Source organism: Passer domesticus, chromosome 8, assembly GCF_036417665.1.
Source record: "Passer domesticus isolate bPasDom1 chromosome 8, bPasDom1.hap1, whole genome shotgun sequence".
NCBI classification, from domain to species: Eukaryota; Metazoa; Chordata; class Aves; order Passeriformes; family Passeridae; genus Passer; species Passer domesticus.
Window position 1 is genome coordinate 11012494 of NC_087481.1, and position 19907 is coordinate 11032400.

Here is a 19907-nt window from a genome sequence, read left to right on the forward strand (position 1 = left end):
TGTGCCAATGTGTAGCCCCCAACACCTGTCACTGTATCTGCTGTTTGTGTTGCGGGCCAGTCCTGTGGCCATTTTTCAGGGGATACGATGCTTGTATCTGCACCAGTATCCAAAAGTCCCCAAAGTTCAAGAGATTGGTCCCCGTAGGTTATTAACACCTTTCTTTTTGGACGGCTGTGCAAATCTATTGTTAGCAACGCTAATCCAGATGATCCAAACCCTTGATTGCCGCGAGAGCATTGCGTACGTGGCTGCAGCTCTTTTGTTAATTGCGGTAGCGGAATAAATTGTGCAATGCGTTGGCCAGCTTCTATAGTCAAGGGAGGAAAAGGAGTGTAGGCCATAATCATTATGTCGCCTGTATAATCCACATCAATGACTCCAGGTAATACAAACAATCCCATAATAGAAACAGAAGAGCGGCCTAACAGCAATCCTCCGTGTGGTTGTCCATTAATCAAGACGGGGCCGCGCACGCCTGTCGAAATTTTTACAGGGCGCGATGTCATTAGGGTCGTTCTTACTGCTGCTGCCAAGTCGAGGCCGAGACTCCCTGTGGTGGCTGGTTGAAGGCAGGAGGTGGCGCTGATGTCACGGCAGCTATTTGTGTCGGGGCGCGGTTGCCATTCACGCTCGGCCGCCAGTTTCCCGGTCTCCGGCGACAAGCAGACGTGTTGTGCGTGTTGGATTGGCAGTTCTGACACCAGATTCCCGTAGAACGGCAGTCTCTGCGCATGTGACCGCCTTTTCCGCACCGATAGCATCGAAGGGAAGGCGGTCTTCGCTCAGTGGAAGCGGCCAGTGCAGGAGCGCGGAGTGGAGCAAGAGCGGCTAACACTTGTGACTGCGCAGATTCTGCTTGTTTTTGTAACCCTAAACCTAACTCCTTTATTGCATCAACTAGAAAAGCTTGTGACCCTGTTGGCTGTAACGCCATTCTCTCCAGGGCCTCCTCAATGGTCCAATTAGCACCTAACGTTGATAAAACTCTCCGCGTGGCATCGTTGCTATTCTGTAGAGCACATTGCTTCAACAGCGCCCCCCTCATGTATTCTGGAACTCCGGCCCTTTCTATAGCTGCAGCAGCCCTATCAACAAAAGACCCAAAGGTTTCCTCCCTTCCTTGTTTGATTCCCATATACATAGGGACACCAGAGCTATCTTTCACTTGATCAATAGCATTTCTCACCAGTCTCATAGCCTCCCTCACCTTATCTGGTCCAGAAATCATCTGCGCCTCTGCCCTACGGTAGGCTCCTAGTCCCATTAACTCTTCTACCGTCACCCCACGCAGCGGGTCCCCCTGGGCTCTCTGAACGGCAACTGATTCATTAACAAAGGCTTGCCAATGGGCATTGAATAAAAGTTGTTGATGTTGGGTAAAGATTAACTTAGCTATGCAACGCAAATCATTAGGGAGCAATAGCTGCGTCTCAAACAAGTAATCCAACATTTGTTTGACAGGTTCGCTTTTAAAGCCAAATTGACTCACTGTTTGCCGCAATTGAGCTAGCAATTTCCAATCTAGTGGTGTATATGTACCAACTTGTACGGGTTGTCCTTGCTGATTCACCCCTTGGGTATAGGTCACAGGGAAAGCCCAACTGCGCGCCGCCTCCAATATGGAATCATCCCCCTGTTCTAGCCCGTGTTTGGCTAATGCGTTCCAGGCTTCTCTCCGCTGCCTAGCCATTTCCTCCCACAAGTCGCTCTGCGCCCCAGGGACAGGATCTGGCTCCAGCTGAGAGACCCGAGCATTAGACTCAGGGCTGCCAAGCAAATCGAGCTCTTGACTCAGAGGGGATGTACTCTCTTCGCTGATTTTCGGCGGGTTAGCGGCTGTGCCCAGCTCCTCAGAAAGAGGAGGTGCAGAGGGTGGCACACCTTCCCCAGGGGCAGGCAATATGACCTGTGAAACACTAGGCGCTCCAGGTTCACCCGCAGTGCCATATTGGGTGTTTCTCTTATACGCTTCTACCGCCTCCAGAGCGGCTCTCTTTTCAGCCTGTTGCTTTAACAATGCATTATGGACAACCCGCCAAATCTTTCCTAACTTCTTAGCAGTCTTATCATCCTCTAAAACGCCTTCCCAAAGTAAATCTCCCAATTTGCGCCACTCACTAAGTTCATGTACTGTATGAGGGTTGGCAAACACACCCTTTGCGTACCCCCAGGCAAGCAACCCCGGAACCTCTTTCCTTACATCTATGTCTGTAACACCTCTTTTTTGCAAAGTGGACATAAATAAATCATATGCTGCTTGCCTGTCCATTGTGTCGTCAGCGCTGTTGCAACTCTCCGGCTCCGGCAGCACGTAGGGCCCAAGACCACCGCTGTAGCTCTTGGGGGTGCCTTCCCTCCCTCGTTTGGCACCGACCCGGTTGCAGCAGGTCCCACCGCTACTTCACCGACCGTGGCGTGTCCTCCCCCGTTTTCTTTAGCGCAGGGGCGACGTCGGGGTCACCATTGTCGGAGAAGGGAGACTGGACACCAGTTGGTCATCAGCAGATCTCGTTTATTGTGCCTTGTACAGCTGGTTATATACCATTCTTAATTAGCTCATGCATAGTACAAAATCATAGCTCATGATTGGTTATATTGCATTTGCATCATAACTGTGCACTTCTGCACTTTTGCGGTTTTTATCAGGCTCTCACTTCCTTCTCGACATCCTGTTTACCACGTTCTTGCACATGTTCCTTCCTCACAAGGACACCCTGTCCTTCAGGCTACCTCCGGCCTATATGTCCTCTAACTTGAACAGATTCGTCTGACTATGTCCCTTCTCTGCGAGCCATTCCTTTACGAGGCTCTCCACAAAAACCTATATCCTAAAGTCAACATCAAAGTGTAAAACGTATGTACAAAAGGTGGCATCTCTCTCCATGATGTCCTTCGCACCTGGAAGAATAGCAAATGCCACGGTCACTCCAGTCAGGCACAGAGGGCTCTTGCATGTGCCCCCAGGCTGGCACAGCTGGCACAGCAGCAGGACTCTGCTAGCAGAACTGAGCCTGGCTGGGTCTGGGATGGAGCTTGTGTGGAGCAAAGCAGGCACAGGACAGGCTGTGGATGGCCAACAGAATCCAATGCCCTGGGTACAATGTCCCTGAGTGATGGAGAAGGAAGACTTGCTCACCATATGATGATCGACAAGTCTCGTCTTTATTCCCCAATCACCGATTATTATACACCCTTTAATTAGCTCATGCATAGTGCAAAATCCCAGCTCACCATTGGCTAACTAGCTATCAGCTAACTACGTGCTGTTTTTGGTATAACTATTCCACTTTCCCAGGCTATTTGCTCCACCACCTGTGTCTGTGCATTACTTCATCCGTGGGCCAAGGACACAGTTTAATTGGGATAGCAACTCCCTTCATTCTGTATCTTGGTCAAATTAATCTCACTGTGAGCTTTAGCTCGGAGCCAGCTTGTTACAAAGCTCTCAACATTTCCCCCGTTTTCTTTTTGGGCTAGAAGTGTTGTTTTCCAAGCCCTTTTCATCATCTGACTCACTATTCTTTGTATGCAATTAAGCAAGCATGGTAACACAAGCATTAGCAATACTATCATACAATATCTCTATAGCATATTGATACAGAATGATCTGATAAATTCATACAACACATACTCTCAAATTCTTCACAACCATGGCCTTGAGCTAATAATAAGAAATCGATTGCTGCTGTATTCTGCAATACTGCGTGATTTACACTTTGTACATCTTGAGACAGCATGTCCAATACCTGGGAGGTGGCATTCAGTTCGTCTTTGGCCCAGCAGCCTAATTGCTTGGCCAAATTCATGGCCTTATTAGCTGCCCCTCCAGGTAAAAGTGTGGCTACTACTACCTGTTTCCGCTCGCTCACACAAGGTCTTAAGTTGCTAAGTAACATATGCCAAAATAATTTGCTCCGGGGCTTCATACAAGTCTAACGATCCTCCCAAATCAAGCCCTGTAAAATCCCTTAGTGCTCGCTGCCACGAGTTCTGCAAGTTCCAAGAGAATCGGCAGCTCCGGCACCAGTTTTGCCGAACGGTCGATTGCTCCAACCAAAACACCTTATTACAGCCTCCACAGTCTAGCGCGATCCATGCAGCGCATTTATTGTCCCCACAGTCCAAGCATGGCTGTGATTGAGGGGCTTTTACTTCTACCGTAAGGTCCTGACACCACTCAATCCAATCGTCAGGAAGATGAACGCAGGCACGTCGCGCGTCGTTAGAGTAGGGCTGGAGGCGCTGCAAATAGGGTCGCAATATCAGCGTCAGTTTGTTGTGCACCCTCTCTTTGTCCTCCGGTGACAAGGCCGCAATGGTCCTCAACATCTGGTACAGCTCAAGTCCACTTCACGGGGATCCACAAGGGTCCTGTTGGAGAGGAAACACAAAGATATCCCCTCCCCCAGTATAGTACCCTGGCAGCTACTCCTGCTACATAAAGGGAGTCAGTCACAATATTCAAAGGACCTTTTAAATTCATCATTGCCTATACTACAGCTAAAAGTTCCAATGTCTGTAGACTGTCCCTGGCATCTGCATCTAACAAATGTTGTCGCCACTGTCCTTGCTGTTTCCATGTCACGGCTGCTCTCTCGGACTTTTTACCAGCGTCCGTAAAGGCCGTGATAGCCCCCCTTAATGGTGACAGACTCCGAATGGGCTTTGTTATCCAGTCCCATTCTGTCATCCACTGGAGGGGACTAGGATGCAGTTTCCCAGTCTCCACGACAGCTCCAGCTCCTGAAAGGGCTTCCTGGAGCTCCCCAGAGTTCACCAAATACCAGTCAAGCGTGTCCTTTTTAATGGGCAATCGTATTGTGGAAGGCTCCGCTCCTGTAACTTGGATTGCCCTAAAACGTCCTTTCTTTATGAGGGATGCAATCATTTCAATTTTCAATCTCACAGTTCTCTGTTGCTGTAGCGGTGGAGAGAGCCACTCCAATACCCTGAGCTCCCCTGTTTTCTTTTCAAGCTGAGACAGGGCACCTGTTAAAACAGAAACAAATCCCACATCCCTGCAGGACTAAAGAATCTTCTCAAAATCCTAGAGGTGAAGAATGGGTCCTGGTTTCATTTTGCAATGTTACATAAAGAAATGTTAAGATAAGAGTAATAATAAGAGTAATTAGGAATTAATTTAGATAATACACACAATTAACAACACATATAAGATCAGAAAATTACTAAACACTACAACACTGAACTCTTATCCCAGAGTCTGCGACAGCTGATAAACCTTAAAATGACAGAGAATTGGAGAAATCATGTCCGGATTCATGTTTCTCCAAATCACCTCTGAAAATGGCTCAGCTGTCATAGATGGTCAAATTGCCAAGTCAAAAGGACTTGAATACTTTTTGATGCAGAAAACATCTGGGTTGATTGTCAGTCACTCCATCCAAATAGAGTTAGAACTTGGCCAGAGCCCAAACTCTAATTGGTGAGTGTCACTTAACACATTTTTTAAACAGGACTTTTAAAAACAACTGTTATTTATAAGAAACCTTAGGGTTACAAACTAATTAAACTAGCAAATAATTGAATCCTTCTGAAGTTTCTGTCAAGACAAAGATTTTCCAAACACAGCGAACTTCTTGAATTCTCTGCTGGAGTATTCCTGTAATAATAATTAAAAGAACCACAAAACTGGTAATTTGGCTAAAAACCTTCAGAAACATCTAAATAGTTAGGAAATAAAAGACAGAATCTTAAAGAGACACGTGTCGTGCAGGTGATCACACAAAAAAAAATAGAAAAACACATGAAAGGAAAACACATAAAAGCCTGCAAATGTTACAATATACCAACAACAATTCTCATCAAAAAAATCTGAAAACTCCTTAACAAGAAGTGCTTGAGGGGGTTAAGACAACCTTCCCAGAGTATTCATCTAGTATTAACAACAATCACTATCTATCAGCATTACTTACAAAAACTAAAAATAACAAAGATTATAAACTCAACATCAACAATTCTTAAAACCTTGAATCTTGGATAAATATTTTAAAACAAAACTGAGAAAGATGACAGATAATTTTAAACACAAATAATTTCACTTAAAATAAGGACAGTACAAAAACAATTAGCACATTTACATCCATTTATCTAATGCCATCTCTTAATGAATAGAAGAGAGCAAAGACCATAAAGACCATAGTATACAGAAATATTACAGTTTAAATCTTCTCACATGTAGTCCAAACAGAAACTAGGAAGTTTACTTAGACTCTGCCCCCCTAAAAGGTTGTTCTCGCCTCAGGCAAGGGAAAGGTAATAAAGTCATCAAACTTAAAGCCATCAAACCCAAATACTCAATCACTTTTAAAAGCAAACACATTTACAAAAAAAAAACCTGGTAAACTAATTGTAAAGTCTGTGGAACAGTTGGGTGAAATGCCTTGTATAACATCTGCTGTATGATGCACTGTGTGAAGTTTCAGAAGTTTTCTATCCTGATCTTGAAGAAAATTCCTGACTTGTTTTTTCTCAGACACTTGTTTGAATTGTTGCGATGGGCTGTCAGCTGTGGTTGCTAGGCAGCTGTGACAGGGCGGTGCTTTGAGGAATGTCAGCTCGCGCCCGTCTCCTGCCTGCTCCGGCACAGCCTCAGTCTGCGCTATCCCGGGGGTGCGGAAAGGAACGCCCTCGCCCGGACCCGCGCAGCCCCGATCTCCTTTGGGCTCCGCTCGGCCTGGGTCTCCGCTCGGGCTGGTTCTCCCTGGCTCTGTGCCAGCACCCGCAGCCAGCGGGAGCACGTCCCACACCGCTGGTGCTTTTGTGCGCTTGCAAAAAGTGAAAAAGCCCTCCTAGCTCCAGCTTTCGGGTTTTGCGTTACTGGTGCGCGTCCGCCTCCGCTAGCACCGGCACTGCACTTAGTGCTGCCGCGTATTCGGTTGCCGCGTCTCGCTTTGGCTGGCTTGGCCCTGGCCGGCACCCCCCTCGCAATCTGTGCGCTTTCCCCGCGGACAGCTGCCGTGCGAGTTTTTGTCACCGTGCGTGTCACTGGACCCGCGGTGCGCGTAACTGCCGCCGGCACCGAGCACGCCGCCGCCACAGCGCTCGGTCCGCTCCGCTGCCGCAGCGCCAGGAGCGCCCCCGGCACCGAGCATGCTGCCGCCGCAGCGCTCGGCCCGCTGCGCCGCCGCACCGCTGGCACCGCCGCCACCATACGCGTTTTCGCCGCCGCGTCTGCCCCGGGCTCTCCCGCGGCGCGCGTAACCGCTCTCCTGGTCCCGAACTTACGCCACTCTGTTAACTTACGTACTGTACAAGGATCTTGAGAAACTCCTTGTGCATACCCGTAAGCTAACAACTGTGGGAGCTCTTTCTGCAAGTCTATGTCCTTAATCTGCTGCTTTTTTAAAAAGCAAATAAATAAATCATATGCTGCTTGCCTTTCCATTTCTAATCAGCGCTGTTGCAAGGCTTACAGACTTTGGCAGCACGTAGGCTAGGACTACCTTTATAGCTCCTAGGGCCGCGACCCGCAGTGGTCGTTTGCCGTCCCCCCCCTTGCTTCAGAGAGACCCACTCCTACTTCCCCATCCGTGGCAGCCGTGTCCGTCCGCAGTCGTCGACGTCGGGGTCAGCCATTTGATGGAGAAGGAAGACTTGCTCACCATATGATGATCCACAAGTCTCGTCTTTATTCCCCAATCACTGATTATTATACACCCTTTAATTAGCTCATGCATAGTGCAAAATCCCAGCTCACCATTGGCTAACTAGCTATCAGCTAACTACGTGCTGTTTTTGGTATAACTATTCCACTTTCCCAGGCTATTTGCTCCACCACCTGTGTCTGTGCATTACTTCATCCGTGGGCCAAGGACACAGTTTAATTGGGATAGCAACTCCCTTCATTCTGTATCTTGGTCAAATTAATCTCACTGTGAGCTTTAGCTCGGAGCCAGCTTGTTACAAAGCTCTCAACACCTGAGCAGGGAGCACCCAGCCCAGCCCCAGCCTGGCAGCAGGAGACCCACTCTGCCTGTCCTGCTGCTGGCATTGCTCTTCATGCCAAGATCATGGCCTCTTCCTCACCTTCTTAATCAATGTCCATGTCCTCAATGGACTCTTCCACATCCACTTCCATCTCCTCTTCCACAACCACCTCCACCTCCATCTCCTCCTCCCCAGTGTCTTCTCCCTCCGTCTCCATGTCCTCCTCTCTATCAATCTCTATATCCACCTCCATCTCCTCTTCTCCATCTGGGACAGCCTGCAGAGGTAGCAAAACCTCAGAGTGGGCTCCCTGTCCCACTCCATGCCCACAGAGCTCCAGCCCACCCGGGCAGGTGGGGAGTGTCCACCTCCATGGAATGGCACCAGACCTTCCCCAGAACAAAGGGGAGCATCCTGCAGGGCTGGATGATGAAATCCAGGCACTAAGGATCTTTCAGGACTGAGGAAAGCTGACAAGCAGAGTGGGCAGGAGCAAGGTGCAGAGCGTGCGAACACAGCAGCCAAGGGTTGTGTTGTGCCCTTTGCTGGGCGCTGGACGTTCCAGCTGGAGCGTGGGCTGTGACATCACAGTTCCCAGGCTCCATCTGAAGTGGACACTGGAGACCATGGAATGATGGAGTCCCTGAACGGTTGGGCTTGGCAGGGAGCCTGAAGAACAACATCTTGTTCCCAGCTGAGCAGTCTTCCCCCAGAGCGTGCTGCTCAGGGCCCTGTTGCCAAGGATGGGGCATGCACAGCCTCTTTGCACAGCCTGGGCCAGTGCCCCACCACCCCCAGTGGAAAAGAGCAGCTTCCTTAGATGCAGCTTCAATCAACCCCCTGCAGTTGAAAGCCAATCCCCCCTTGTCCTGTCAGCACAGGCCCTGTTGAACACTCTGTCCCCTTCTTTCCTGTGGGACCCTTCCAGTCCTGCACAGCCACAGGGAGGTCTCCCAGTGTCTCCTCTCTCCAGGCTGACCATCCCCAGCCCCACTTGCCCAGGAGTCAGTCACATCAGGGCCAGTCAAGGCTGCAGGGTAGCAAATAGCATCAGGAACTGAGAGATGCAAGCTTTAGACCCAGGTTTGCCTCTAAATGTACAAAATTAATAACAGTGGAGGGGAAGATGGTGGGACACTGGTTCTGTTCTAACTGGTGATTTATTTTTCTTCTTTTCTGTCATGCTGACCCAGGTTTTTCTGTTTGAAAGGAAGCTTGGCACAATGTCCATTGTCTTCTCCATTTGTGAAACACCAAGCGGAGTCTGGGCAGGCTGATATGCAGAGCAAAACCTGAAAATATTCTAGTGATCCTGAGCCTGGGGGATGCAGATAAACCCTACCAAAAGGAATTTCTGGAAAGCTGATCCTGGTTTACATTATCTTGAGTTTGGCTTTGCCAACTTCACCAGTCTTTTATGAAAAAGCAAACAAAAAACTCAAGCCAAATCAGACAAAAACCCAATCAACAAACAAACACACCCAGCAGCAAACCAATCAAACAAATAGATAAAAAATGCCAAATAAAACCAAAGGAAATGAAGAGTTAGTATTAGTTGTGAGGATAGCACAGCAGGCAAATGGCTGCTTCCCACAGGATCACCATCAAAAGCCACATAGAACAGCTGCTCCAAAATATACCCAACAGGAGAAAAAGAAAAAGTGATCCATGGCAACTTTGGAGGCAGCTCCACATTCAGGTGAAGGATGAGCACGCAGTGGTACAGATCCAGCATTGCCCACCCTCCAGGCTGCTGTTTGCTCCTGATGAAAGACCCTTGCAGGACTGTGGCCCCTCTCAGTGCAGTGTCAGTCACTCCCAGAGCTCTCTGCTGAGCCACTGACATTTCCAGAGTGACATCCAGTGGGATACCATTTTCTGTTTGTCTCCTAATGCCACTGGGGTCCTAAACAGTATATGCCATCCCATTTTTGTTCCGTTGATATTGACTGCTTGGTTTTATTTTGTCACCAGTTCTATTCATTATGAATTGGAATATGATGAAGAAACTAAGGAAGTTAGCACCTATAATTAGTGCACATAGCTTAACTGATGCGGCAGCTCATTTAATGCTTGCTAGGAAAGACCTAGAAAGATTTCATGAACAAAATTGGTAAAAAAAGAAATGGAGGATTTGTAATAAGTAGTAATACATTTGTTCATTAATTAAATCAATAGCTAAATAACTATATGTTATAAAAGAATAGTTAAATAGCCAAAAAAACTTATTGTGCAGATACATATGGTTGCTGGTTTACTATAGTGCTTTGGGAATTCCAATGTAAAGTTATGCCTTGTGAAAGAAAGTAATGAGAAGCAGCTGTAATAACAATCCTTAAACTTGCTAGAATTGCTTAGCTTGCAGAAAGTGTATAGTACTAGTAAGAATTGCTTAGCTTGCAGAAAAGTGTATAGTGTTCTGTATAGATATGCCTTATAAGGCATAAGTTCACTCAGCGTTCACAAAGAGGAAGACTAAGGGGGACTAAGCCTTCATCCCACGACCACCAGAAGGCAGAAAAAGACCCCCTAGCAACTGAATGAGCAAGCGCAGAAGACAGATCACGTCATCCCTAAACCCGGAGAAGAAGGCAATAAAAGGTGGACTCAGGGGATAGGAATTTTGTGAGCCAAAGTGGAGCGGAGACTCCGGGCCGCCCAGCGCTGTCCTTGCTTATTCTTGCTTGCAAAAATAATAAAGATAATTATTTGATCCTTAAATTCAGTGGACTTGTTTATCACACTGCCCAGACCCTAAACTGCCCCAAATGTGCCCCAGAAATGTCTCCAGGGACCCCAAAGTGGCCCCTTTTACCCTGTCCGTGAAAACAATAAAAAAATATGTCAAAAGATCTAAAAATAGCATTAATTAGCATTAAGAAGGAGAAATAAATGGCCAGTAGTGGTCAATGATTTAATGAAAGGAATTGTTTTATTTAAAACCAATGGCAAATAATTTTTTGATTGCTAAAAATGTATTCAATTTTTCACATAAATATCAAAGGTAATAGAAATATACAGTAATACTAATATAAATTTAAAAACCATAATTATAATTTTCTAAATTAATCAATCTTATTTATTTTAAAAATGCATACTTTTTTATGTTTTGGGATGTCAGTCCCAGGTGGGCCATGTCAGACATGGTGAGGCTGGGGTGAGGAGCAGGTTGTCCAAAATGGGTCAGCCTGCAAGGGGCTTGTTCCTCTCCATGCCCAGATCTTCTAGGGAGACATTCAGCATCAAGATCACCTGGGGAATCGTTCTTTCACCTCTTTTCTGAACTGAAAAATAAAAACCCACACACGTGATTAAAACCAAACATCATGCTGTCGATGCACTTTGAAATCTCCCTCCTTAACAGAACTCCAGACTGACTCCAAGCAGCTTCACAAGCCCTGGAGGCTTGGAGGAAAATTGAAGGAAGAGAAAGAGCCCGCCAGGGCTTTCTGTATTTTAATCAGCCCCACGGTGGATTTGGGGCTGGGTCCATGAGCCTCAGGCACTGAGAGAAGGATGAAGAAGCTGCTCAAGGAGTCAGCAGCAAAACTCCAAGTGCCTTGGAGCATGGCTGGGCCCCAGTGAGGGCAGGGAGTGCCAAAGGCTCCCCAGGGACTGCTGAGAGCAGATCCTTGAGGCCAGGAGTGCAGGGAGCCCAAGGCTCAGGCAGGGAACTGCAATGCTGAGCAAGGCCTGGGCTGGCTGGGGGAAGCAGAAAGGCCAAGGCCTGAGCCCAGCCTGGGCCAGCAGGGCCTGTCCCTCACGGGTGGCTCGGGGCTCTCTGTGGGGCAGGGGGATGTGAGGGGCAGCAAGGACAAATGCCATCAACCTGCAGCCCCTGCCAGCCTGGCCAGGGAGGCTGAGGGAGGGCCAAAGTGCAGCCCCCGGCAGGAAAGTTCCTGCTGTGGGGCCTCCAGAGGCGCTGCCCGAGCCCAGGGCACAAAGGCCTGGGTGACTGTGGCCCTGCCAGCCCTGCCCAGCCCTTGGCCATCTGTCCTGCAGGCTGTGCCCCCTGTGCGTGCTGCTCCTGTGCCCTGGCCGGCTGCACTCGCCCCTCTCGCTGTGCCCCAGCATTTCTCAGCCAGCGTTTCTGTGCCCTCCCTGGGCTCCCTGCACCCAGTGCTGCCGGCTCCTGGCACACAGAGCCGGCCATGGCCCAGCCTCACGCTGCCACACCTCGAGCACCACAATTCCACCCTGGCAGGGACTTTGCTTTCTCCTCAGCTCCAGCCTGAACCTTCCAAGCTGCGCTTTGGGGAGGTTTCCTGCAATCCCCACTCGCAAGGAAAGCTCTGTCTCCTGCTGTTCGTGAACAGAGAAGGGCTGGTTGGAGAAGTGCTGGTCAGAGGCTGTTTGGGGCACAGTCACCATGAAATTATGAGTTGTTTCAATATTCTGTGAAAGAAGGAAGGGCATCAATAAATTTTCTACCCTGGACTTATAAGATTAGACTTTGGCCTATTGAGGATGCACATTTGGGGAGTACCAAATCAGGTATTGATTTTTTAAAGAGAAACAGCCCCTAAAAACGAGTTCCAGGAAGGATGGAAACACTTCAAAAAACAAATCTTGAAGGAGCAAGAGTAGGCTGTCCCTTTTTGCCGAAAGATGACCCAGAGGGGGAAATGACTGGCCTGGCTGGGCATGGAGCTTTTCAAGGAAAAGGGAGATTAAAAAGGGATTAAAAAGGATATTTTTAGGGATTAAAAAGAGGGTGCAGCACCTTTGGACCTAGAGGCAGGTAAATCAAGAAATGTTTAAGGATGTTGTTAGGTCATGCAGAAAGAAAATTAGAGAGGTGAAAGCTCAGTTAGGACTTAACATGGATACTTCTGTGAAGGATAATTATTATGTTTTTATAGGTACATTAATGTCAAAAGGAGGGGTAAGGACAACCTGCATTTCATACTGTGAGGGATATGATTACCAAAGATGAAGAATGGGCTGAGGTACTTCACCCCTTCTTTGCCTCAGTTTTCAACAATAAGACAGGCCATCCTCAGGACAAGTGTTCTCCTGAGCTGGTAGATGGGCACAGGGAGCAGAACAGCCCCCTGGAATCCAGGAGGAAGCAGCTGGAGACCTGCTGAGCCACTCAGGTGCTCACAGGTGTCTCTGGGATCAGATGGGATCCATCCTAGAGGGATGATGGAGCTGGTGCATGATCTCCCCAAGCTGCTCTCCATCATTTACCATCAGTCCTGGCTCAGCAGGGAGGTCCCAGAGGAGTGGAGGTGCCAGTGTGAGCCCATCCCCAAGAAGGGCTGGAAGGAGGATCTGGGGAACTCCAGGCCTGTCAGCCTGACCTGGGTGCCTGGCAAGGTTATGGAACAGATCACCTTGAGTGCCATCACAGGGCACCCACAGGATGGCCGAGGCATCAGAGCCAGCCAGCGTGGATTTCAGTATCTGCATTGATCGTCTGCATGAGGGGATTGAGTCCAGCATCAGCAAATTTGCAGATGACACCAAGCTGGGTGTGAGTGTGGATCTGCTGGAGGGCAGGAGGGCTCTGCACAGGGCCCTGGACAGGCTGGATCCGGGGCCCAAATCCAGCAAGGTGAGGTTTAACAAGTCCAAGTGCCGGGTCCTGCACTTTGGCCACAACAACCCCTGCAGTGCTACAGGCTGGGGACAGAGTGGCTGGACAGCAGCCAGGCACAAAGGGACCTGCAGGGACTGATGGACAGCAGGCTGGACATGAGGCAGCAGTGTGCCCAGGTGGCCAAGAAGGCCAATGGCTCCTACCCAGGATCAGGAATGGTGTGGCCAGCGGGAGCAGGGCAGTGATTCTTCTCCAGTGCTCAGCACTGGTGAGGCCACACCTCGAGTGCTGTGTCCAGTTCTGGGTCCCCAATTTAGGAAGGACATGGAGGGGCTGGAGCGTGTCCAGAGAAGGCCAAAAAGGCTGATGAGGGGTCTGGAGGAGAAGTTTGTTTGAAAGCACATGAGGGAGCGGTGGTTAAGTTAATTGGACGATGCTCTGGGTAGACAAGGTAGTGTTAGGGTGCAGGTTGGACTTGGTGATCTCAAATGTTTGTCACAATAAACCGGAGTGGTTTCCCTGGAGTCCCCCAGACCTTGCTGGCCCCAGGGGCTGATGGCATTTGTGCTCCCTCAGGTTGATGTCCCCACAGCAGCAGCATGGGGGTGCTCCCGCCTGCTCTGTGCAATGCAAACAGGGGCTCCTGAGCCAGTGCTGCCGTGGCTGTGCCTTCAAGGATGTGGCACCTCTGTGAGCTGGGGGAGAGGCCAGGGCTGCAGAGGGGGGATGTTGTTGGCAGCTCCATCAGGACGCTCTGGGACGCTGCCCTGGGCTGTGCAGCGCACTGGGGATGGATCAGCCCCTGCTCTGCTGCTCCTTCCCGTCTCCCCCAGGGCCCTTGCACAGCCCCAGCCATGCTGTTTGCCCCCAGCCTGCCCACAGCCAGCCTGGGGCTGCTCACCCTGGGGCTTTTCTGTGCTGAGCATTGGCCTGGCCGTGTTCTTGAGAGAGCCCGGGCAAGGAGCCTGGAGCCCCCAGGGCCTGGCCTGAGGCGTCAGCGCTGCCCCAGCAGTGCCCATGGCCTGTCCCTGCTGCAGCCCCGGCACTGCCACCCCCAGGACTCAGGCCCTGCAGCAACACCAGGGCCACCAGGGCAGCGGGGCAGGGCCACGGCAGCAGCACTGGCAACACCAAGTGCTGCTGCTGCTGCTGGGCACAGCTGCTGTGCCAGCACCGATCTGCCCCAGCTCTGCACACAGACATTGCTGCTGCAGCTCCAGAGATAGCAAGAATAGAGGGATCTCTGGAGAAAACTCTGCTGGGAGATCCTTTAGTTCTTTTAAAGTCACTGAGAACACTGTTCCTCATTGTCACAGTCTGGCCACAGGGAAGGTGGAGAGAAACAAAGTCAGAAATGGCAGAAACAATCATCTAGCTTTAGGGAGAATATTAAAAAAAAAAAAAAAAAAAAAAAGACAGGGAAATCAAAGAACCAAACCAACAGAACTATCAAAAATTAATTTTGTTACAAGTGATTTGCAGAAATTGGCAATCAGTTTAATGCTTCCTAAGATGTCCAGTCATCAGTCTCCACACTGAACCCTTGAGCTCCTGGTTCCTCAGGCTGTAGATGAGGGGATTCAGGGCTGGAGGCACCACCAAATACAGAACTGACACCAACAGATCCAGGGATGCAGAGGAAATGGAGGAGGGTTTCAGGCAGGCAGATACCGCAGTGCTGAGAAATGCATTTCTCCTGCATTTTTCCTTTTCAGATTCTTTCAGTCATCTCCTGAGAGGTGCAGATTGTTCTGGGGCTTTTCGTGAACTGATTGTACTCTTGATTTAGATGGAGATTTTAGAATTGATTTCAGATGTAGAAGAATCTGAAGTGAGCACAGAAACAAACTCCCTCTGTCAGCCCATTTTCATCTTCTAGATCACTTTCAAGATGTCCTTGGGGGTGTTGGAATGATGATCACACAGCTCTCCACTTCTGGCTGCAGGCTCTGCAGATTGTTTCTCTGCATTCAGTCAGGCTTGCATTCCCCAGGAGTTCTTGGTAGCCCGTCATGTTTTCTTAGGGTAGAACAGTAACAATGAAAACCTTACCAATGGCACAACTGCCCAGCCCACAAGGAAAAGAAAAGAACAAGCTGCCAGATTCTTCAAATATTTGTCCTGCTTTGCTGCAAGAGTTGTGCTGCACACACAGTGTGGAAAGCTGCAGTTGGTGGCAACCTTGTGACAGAAGCTGCACCTCGTTCTCCGGGAAAGGTTCATGGAAAAAGCAAACAGGACTGAGGAGAAGATTCTGGAAAAACTGAAAGAGCTTTTAAGAAATTAAATGAAAATTGAAAAAATTCAAGACATTTTTCTCTATTTATTTTTATGCTCCCCTTTTCCATCTTGCACTAGTTGTCCATCCCATTAATTCCAAACAGATCTCACTTCTAAGATCCATGAGTTGGCAAGTTTTAGACATTTTAAGATACCATGACCTACACACAGTTTGGCTTCCCCTGTTTTTCTTGGAAAGCAATGTTGGAGAGGTAAGTGCAGTGCTTGGGTCAGGTACAAATTCTGCATTCAGGGAATGCGCTCTGAGAGTCTTTGACCCTCAGCAGGGACAATGCACAGCAGGGACTGAGGGGATTCCTGAGCCACTGTGCAGGAGTCCAGACTCTGGCTCTTGGCTGAACTCGGCAAAGTTCCCGTGTTTGCAGAGGCTCAGGGGCTGCCCTCGGGGAACGTGGGGCTCGGGGCGGGGGTGAGCGGGCAACGGACAAACGGACACGGGGACAAACGGCCCCGGAGCTTCAGTTGCAGCAGCAGCAGCGGCAGCAGCAGCAGTTGCAGCAGCAGCAGCGGCAGCAGCGACAGCGAGACAAAAAACTTTAGATTCCCTTCTCCTCTCCCCCTCCCTCTCCCTCTGCCACTTCCCCGCACCTCTCCCGCTCTCCCTTTCCCGGTCTCCCCTCCTCTCCCCGCCTCCCTCTCCCCGTGCCGGGCCGGGCCATGCCCCCGGCCCGCCCCCGGCCCCGGGCGGGGCTGCCCCGTGCCCGCCCCCGGCCGTCCCACCGAGGTCTGGTCCCAGCCCGGCTCTGGCCGTGCTGGCGCTGGCGCTGCTGGGCGGGGTTCAGTGCCTGGGGCGGCATCGCCGGCTTTTGGCTCCGCCTGGCCCGGCCCCGGCCCCGACCCCGACCCCGACCCCGACCCCGGCCCCGGCCCCGCCCCCGGCCCCGACCCCGACCCCGACCCCGACCCCGGCCCCGGCCCCGGCTCCTCCCGGGGCCCGCGGAGGACACACGCAGCGCAGCCGCTCCCGCCGCCTCCGCTGCGGCTTGCCCGGCCCGAGCTCCGCCGCTCGGCAGCGCGGCCCCCGGCCCCGCGGCTCCCGGGTCGCGTTGCAAAGAGCGAACGCCGGGGGATGGCCGGGCCGGGGCGGGTGAGGGGCGCTCGGGGGCCGTTGCTGGCCCCGGGCCGAGCGCTGACAGCCGCGTCCCGCCCGCAGGGAAGGCGCAGGAGGCCCTGCAGGAGCGGTACCGGCTGGGCTCGCTGCTGGGGCGTGGAGGATTTGGCAGCGTCTGCTCAGCGGCGCGGCTCTCGGACGGCGCCCCGGTGAGCGGCGGGACCGGCGGCAGGCGAAGGAGGAGGGGGCGCAGGAGGAGGAGGAGGAGGATGGGGCTGGGCAGGGGCGGGCGTTGAGCTGAGCCCGCTGCTCCCCTTGGCTTGCAGGTGGCCATCAAAAGGGTGCCTCGGAACCGCATCTGGCATTGGAGCGAGCTGGTGAGTGAGCCGGGACAGCGGGAGAAGCCAGGCCGTGCTGGGCGGGGATGAGCCGAGCCCCAGCAGGGTGGGAGCCGCCAGGACATCCCGAGTTGGAGCGGGCGTGGGGCCAGCGCAGGGCGCAGAGCATCCCGGGCTGGCTGAGGGGTTGCCCAGCCCTGGCCTGGCATCGGCCCCACTGACGGCATCGTGCTCCTCCCGCAGCCCGACGGCACCAGCGCTCCCCTGGAGGTTGTGCTGCAGGACAAGGTGTCCACTGGCTTCCCCGGTGTCATCCAGCTGCTGGAGTGGCTTGAGCTCCCCAGCGACATTGTGATGGTGCTGGAGCGGCCAGAGCAGTCTCAGGACCTGCACCATTTCATTCGGGCACGGGGGTTCCTGCGCGAGGAGGTGGCGCGGCAGCTGTTCCGCCAGGTGCTGGAGGCCGTGCGGCACTGCACCAGCTGCGGGGTCCTGCACAGAGACATCAAACCAGAGAACATCCTGGTTGACCTGGCCACCGGGCAGGCCAAATTGATTGACTTTGGCTGTGGCACCTACCTGCAAGAGACAGCCTACACTCACTTTGCAGGTGAGCCTACACAGGGCTGTGCTCCCGCTCCTGGCATCTCACGGCCCAAGATCTCACAGCCCAAGCTGGGTGTGGCAGCGGGGATTATCCCTTTTGCTGCCACTCAGGGGACTGAATCTGCAGCTGAGTTGCTTTAGAGCAAGGCTGGGTGGGGAGCCATCTTCCAGCCCTGCTGGCAGCCTTTGCCCACCACTGTGCCCAGGACTGGGGCTGGGCTGGGGCAGCCAGCCTGACAAAAACAGTCGTGGGTGAGGGTAGCAGAGAGGGAGGTGGGAACCTGTGCCCCAGCTGGTTTGGTGTGCAGGCAAGAGGAAGGGCTTGGACTGCTCCACTTGCCCTGTTTGTCTTGCCTTTATAATATGTTTGGGGCAGTGCAGGCAGGGAGAATGAGGGCATGGTTTTTCCCCAGCACGCAGTGGGTATTTCCTTTGCGTGTCATGGTCAGGCCTAGCCAGGGCTTCCACTGTCCCCTTCCCACACCAGTGGCTTCTTTTGCAATCCCAAGTTTGTACACCAGTCCCAGATGCTGGTGAGAGGACAGTGGTCACCCTCTGTGCCACTGATGCAGCCCCCGCCCGCCCAGGGATGCTGGGGCCAGGCTGTGGGAGCAGCAGCATCCCCCTGCTGAACTCCATCTGTATTCCACAGGAACACCATCATACAGCCCCCCGGAATGGACCCGCTTTGGCTGGTACCATGGCGAGCCAGCTACCATCTGGTCCCTGGGCATCCTGCTGCACGAGATGGTCTGTGGGAAGATGCCTTTCAGGAGGGGCTGGAACTTCAGCTGGGGCCAGCTCTCGCTGCCACAACGGCTCTCTCCAGGTGAATCCTCTTCTCTGGGCAAGGGTGCAATACCAGTGCTGGGAGACAGCAGCGGGCTCGGGAGCATCCCGCTCTGGCAGCTGCTGAGGAGGTGGCACATGTCCTGCTCTCCCCCAAAACCAAGAATTGATGGGAAAGTTCAGGCCCAGCTCTGAGCGCATCCAGCATGACCTGGGCATGGGAATAGTGGGGCAAAGCAGACAGGAGCCTTCTCCAGCTGACGGGCAGCTTCTGGTTTCTCTCCCCAGAGTGCCAAAATCTGATTGGGTGGTGTTTATCCATGCACCCCTTGGCCAGACCCTCATTAGAAGAGGTGTTCTGTCATCCTTGGATGCAGGATATTGATCTGCCCTAGAAGAAGGGAGAGAGCCACAGGCACACTGTGCTGCAGGGCCCTGGTAAGTTACATCTGCACACATGCCTTGGCAATGAGAAGCAAAGAAAGCCAGCCCGTGTCACTGCACCAGGGTCATGGGATGGGAACACGCAGCCCTTGTGCTGGAGCTGAGCTGCTCTGCCCAGCCCTGGTGGCTGCCATCCAAGCAGGTTTTGCTTGTCCTGGTTCCCTGACAGCTGGGGCCCTGGGCAGAGCCCTGACATCCTGGTCTCACCCCAGGGAAGGAGAAGGAGCCCCCAGAGAAGCTGTACCGGGTGGGGCTGCTGCTGCAGGAGACAGCGAGGATGACATGAAGGATGACATGAAGGATGACAACCTCTTCCTCAACCTGGCCACCAGCAGTTGAAGGTGATGCACTTTGATTGTGGCACCTTCTTCAAAGCCAAACTCCACAGAGAGTTTGCAGATGAGTCCACACCTGGGGAAATGCTCCCAGATTTGGGCATTGCCCAGCCTGGCTGGGAAGCAAAGATTCCCCCTTTGCTGGGGCAGATGGAACTAATTCTTCAGTCAGCTGCCCAGCTGCTTTTTTGGCAGGGCTGGGGGCATGGGCTGGGGTGGGTATGAAATGGGAGTGGGCTCCTGGCCCTTCCAACAGCCCCCAGCACCCACCGTGCCCCAGGCTGGGGCTGGGGCTGGGGCAGCCAGCTCGACAACAAACCCCCGTGGTGGGAGCAGAGGTGGGACTCCAGAACCTGTACAGGGGCTGCTTTGCTGTGCAGGCAAGGAAGGCCTTGGGCTGCTCCACTGCCCTTGTTTGCTTTGGGATCATGGTTATTTTGGGGGGCAGTGCTGAGGGAAAGAGATAAAGTGTGGAGCTCCCTCACCCATGGCTGGATTTTTCCCTGGCATGTAGGGGTTGGGCCTTCCTCAAGGCCCTGACAGAGCTA

At 52.0% G+C, this 19907-nt stretch overlaps 2 long non-coding RNA genes across 2 annotated transcripts in view; one reads left to right on the forward strand and one right to left on the reverse strand.

Annotated features, from left to right (window-relative positions):
• LOC135305824 (uncharacterized) overlaps positions 1 to 19907 on the forward strand; it is a 42035-nt gene that overhangs the window by 21415 nt on the left and 713 nt on the right. The window lies entirely within an intron of this gene.
• Positions 2433 to 8465, reverse strand: LOC135305823 (uncharacterized). The gene is made up of 3 exons (XR_010366801.1): positions 8340 to 8465; positions 8050 to 8227; positions 2433 to 4992 (listed from the first exon to the last, which is right to left on the reverse strand). It is a non-coding gene; the product is annotated as an uncharacterized LOC135305823 (long non-coding RNA).